Source organism: Miniopterus schreibersii, assembly GCF_964146895.1.
Source record: "Miniopterus schreibersii genome assembly, chromosome: 2".
Taxonomy (NCBI): Eukaryota; Metazoa; Chordata; class Mammalia; order Chiroptera; family Miniopteridae; genus Miniopterus; species Miniopterus schreibersii.
Window position 1 is genome coordinate 49451089 of NC_138102.1, and position 4199 is coordinate 49455287.

At 38.8% G+C, this 4199-nt stretch overlaps 1 pseudogene across 1 annotated transcript; it reads right to left on the minus strand.

The window, feature by feature from the left end:
- Positions 1–3069: 3069 nt before the first annotated feature.
- LOC308552809 (coiled-coil domain-containing protein 127 pseudogene) lies at positions 3070–3795 on the minus strand (annotated as a pseudogene). The gene has a single exon. The product of its transcript is annotated as a coiled-coil domain-containing protein 127 pseudogene (transcript).
- Positions 3796–4199: the final 404 nt, after the last annotated feature.

Genomic DNA, 4199 nt, shown 5'->3' on the forward strand with positions numbered 1-4199 from the left:
ATTAACTCCATCTATTCTTTCAATGAAGACAAAAAGGAGAAAAATATGATAGAAATAAATGGATATTCATCAACATCTTTAAAAGTATTTATAGATGAGGTCACTCATCTGTCCATGGCAGGGATCTATTTCAGAAGAAATTCTATTTTGATGATAGTTGGTGATAGCTTGTATATATTATTTATTTTTTAGGGAACATGGATGGGGAGCAATGATACCAGATGGACAGCTAGATGGAGCTGGCTTTCCATAAGTCACAAGCTTTTTCATTGCTAAAAAAACCACCAAACTCTGATGGTTTAGTGCAGATCTATTCTGAAAAGAAAAATAAAAAGAACACTAAAGTGTTCTCTCTGGCGGACCAGTTATGACAGTAAATGATGAGTACCATAAAAACAAAAACAGAATAAATTGTCACTTAATTGAACACAGCAATGCAAAGATTGCCAAGGGGCTTGCTTTCCCACAAGAAGTATTTTGTTATAAGCATCTAAGATCACAACTGAACCCTAAATTTCTACCAACTCTAAATCTTCATTGTGCAATTGCCTTACTACTAGGTAACTAGATTAAGTTGGTGAGATAGTTTAACTGGAATATCTAGGGATATATACAACCTAGTCAATTTCCTTTATTAAATGAATTTATTTCTGGTTGCTTTCTATTTTATTATAACAGCTATAAATTTATTTTTATACATATTAATGGAAAGGTGGTATTTTTTTTTTTCCTGAGGTAAGTTAGTCCCCAAACTACTACATTTAGATTTAGAGAGCAAAAGCCTAGTACTGCTTAACTAAAGGCCAAACACCTGGTAAAACTCCCTATCCCTTTAGCCCCGAGAATTTCAATTAGACTAGGTCTCAGGTTTTAAGAATTTCTGTAGACCTAATAACTTAGCACAAATGACAGCATTTCCATGATTTCCTGCTGAGACCACACAGCACTAGACACCATCTAGTGTTTTCTAGAAGAGGGTCTCAAAACAGCTTTAGAATTTTTTTATTTTATTATTATTTTAAAAATATATGTCTTTACTGATTTCAGAGAGAGGCAGGGAGAGGAAGAGAGAGAGATAGAAACATCAATGATGAGAGAGTCATTGATCGGCTGCCTCCTGCACGCCCCCGACTGGGGATGGAGCCCGCAACCCGGGCATGTGCCCTGACCGGGAATCGAACCGTGATCTCCTGAATCCTAGAGCGATGCTCAACTGCTGAGCCACACCTGGCCGGGAAGCCTTAGAATTTTTGAGGAAAAAACTCCCAAAGGCATCTTCCTTTTGAGAGAGAAAAAAAGGATTAAGCTGACACACAGTTTGAATGTATTTTCCAGGATTAGATTAGAAAAAAAACCCCAGAATGAAGGCCACAGAAGTTCAGGGGACTCTTAATTGAAGCTCCTGGTATTGGGTTTTGGATATTTTCTCTTAGTTCTTGTCAATGCACGGTCTATGAACTGTTAGGGGTTCTCCTAGATTGTCTCAGGAGTCCCCATGGTCAAAGCTATTGCTATAACACTACTAAGACACTATTTGTCTTTTCCACTGTGTTGACATTGGCGCTGATGGTGTAAAAGCAATGGTAGGGAAAAGTGATCATGTCTCAGCACAGTTAAAGATCGTGGCCACAATGATGGCATAGCTATTGTGTTCTTCCCTGTCACTCACTTGCAGGATGGCCTTGATGAAGCAGTACAGATTACTGATATCATCAAATCTCAGCCCTAAGTATACCTCCTTAAGAGCCTACTGATAAAGTGGGAAGTACCCATAAACACACGGCTACATACCAAAGTACAGTGGGTGTCTCAAGAACTAGTGCAGTGGTTTGCCTTGAGAGTTCAGCTAGCTCCTTTTTTCATGAAACACAATTTTCACTTGAAAGAATGAGAGGTACACCATGCTTATTTAGGCTTGGGTGTTTGATAGACTCTTCCTAAAAATAAACAAAATGAACCTGTCCCTTTAAGAAAAACAACTGACAATTTTTGTTTCCGATGATCAAATTCAAGCTTTCAAGCAAAACTTAGAATTTTGGAAAACTTGGCTATGCCAGCATATATTTGAAAGCTCTTTAATACTTTTGATAAGACGGATAAGGGAATTGACAAATGTAATTTTTTAGAGTTGTGTAATGGAATGCATGGGTTACAATGCATGCAGGAGTAAAAGATCCATTTGAAATGTAAGATATAAATCAATATATTTCATTGTAACAGAATAGTAATCAGAGTTATAAAGTTCATTGGTATGGTTTTTGTTTCCATGTTACAACTAGCATTAAAATTTTTTTATTTATTGATTTGAGAGAGAGAGAAATATCAATTTTTTGTTCCATTTATTTATGTATTTATTGGTTGATTCTTTTTTTTATCTTTTAAATTGCAGGTATCTTTTATTATATGTTATCACCAATCAATAATATCTTTATTGAACACAGAAGCCAAATTCCAAATATACATGAAGGTATCAAGTGGCTACAGAAATCCCTTCTTCCCTTTGGTGGGAGAGATCCTTAAAACAAAATAAAACCTTGAAAACATTAGTATTTTCCTATTATCATCTGTTAGGCAGTTCTATCTACTACCTCACAACTTCTAAATTTAATTTTAGAAGGAAGAAAAATATTTCAAGGAAAATACAGAAGTTATTTAGGGAGTGATAAAACCAGGCAGGAAATTTCTTATAGTGAGGATCTCTATTGTATTTCACATTCTTAAAAACAATTTTACCCTAGAGCTAAGATATGAGGTTGTACTCTTTGCTTAATAAAATGCTGACAGCTTAAAAAAATGCTTCTGAGAAGCAGTTTCCTTAATGACCATAGAGATCGGGGAGGAAACCCTTTGTCTGCTGAGGGCTACTATCCCGCTCAGAGGGTGACAGACTGGAAGGCCACTCTGTGCATGTGGCCACAACCCAGGTAGCACTGGAAGAAGGGAAAAAGAAAACATCAGATAACCCAGAATGTCCCAATGAAGGCCTTACCCAAGTCATTAAAAGAAGTTTTATTTCATTCTTGCCTTACACTGCTAGTATGGCTTTCTTAAACTTTTTCAGCTTGACAATTAGTTCCCAATATTTGAGATACAGCCACACGACTCTCCCATTTGGCATCTGTTGGTGTCCCAGACATCACCAGCATAGGTATTATGCTTAAATATGTCAGTCAAGCCAGCTGCCATTTCTAGGTCAGCAGGAACTGGGTCAGGGGAAGCTCGGACCTGTAAATTCTTTATTTCCAGCCTCCTGCTGCGAGGCAGAACCAGGCTGCAGTAGATGCTTCGTCTTTCTGCAAACGGCCCTTCAAACTCTCTCAGCAGAAGCCGGGTTCTCCTCTGCCAGCCTTCTTCCCTGTCCAGGCAGCTCAGATAGGCACTTCTCAAGGGCTGCAACTGTCGCTTTTCTTGCATAACCCGAGCCTGTTCCTGTTCCAGAAGCTTCTTTTCTTCCACCAACTTGCATCCTTGAGCGATAAGGGCCTCTTGAAAACTAGTCATTCTGTTTTGTTCCTTTTCAAGTTTCAAAGACAGCTGAGCAACGGCACGTCGATTCTCTGAGATCCTGGCATGGTACTTGGCCTCAAGACCCTGCTGGAAAGCAGCTATTCTCTGATTGTATGCTTCTCTCTCTTTTTCTATTTCTTTTTGGGATTCCCTGGGCCAAACCCAACGAAGAGCAGCCAATCCCAGCATGGGAACCAGCAGGACATAATTCCATTTGCTTCCATCACCCCCATCATCCCTGATATTAGGCCAGATATTCCAATTTGGGGGGTCATTTAAGTTATTCATGAAGATATACTCAAAATAATTCAAAATTATGTTGCACACAATTGTGCCCCAAAAAGATCTTAATAGTAATCAAAAGTTATGTGAAATGTGGGATGATGGTCACACTACTTCTGACTATTGCTACTATTATTCCCCCTTCCTTCCTTCCACAAAAGATCTCAGACATCTCACAACACAGAACAAAAAACAGAAACACCATCTGGACTGCAGGTGACATCAGGTGAGTGGGTAAAGGCACCCAAGCCCGGAGCGAACCGGACCCTGCTGGGTCTTCAACCAGCTCAACCTATTGCTTCTTGTTATGTGCCCTGATCAGGAATCGAACCCACAACCTTGGCTTATCAGGATGATGCTTTAAACCAGCAATTTTCAACTTTTTTCATCTCATGGCACACATAAATTAA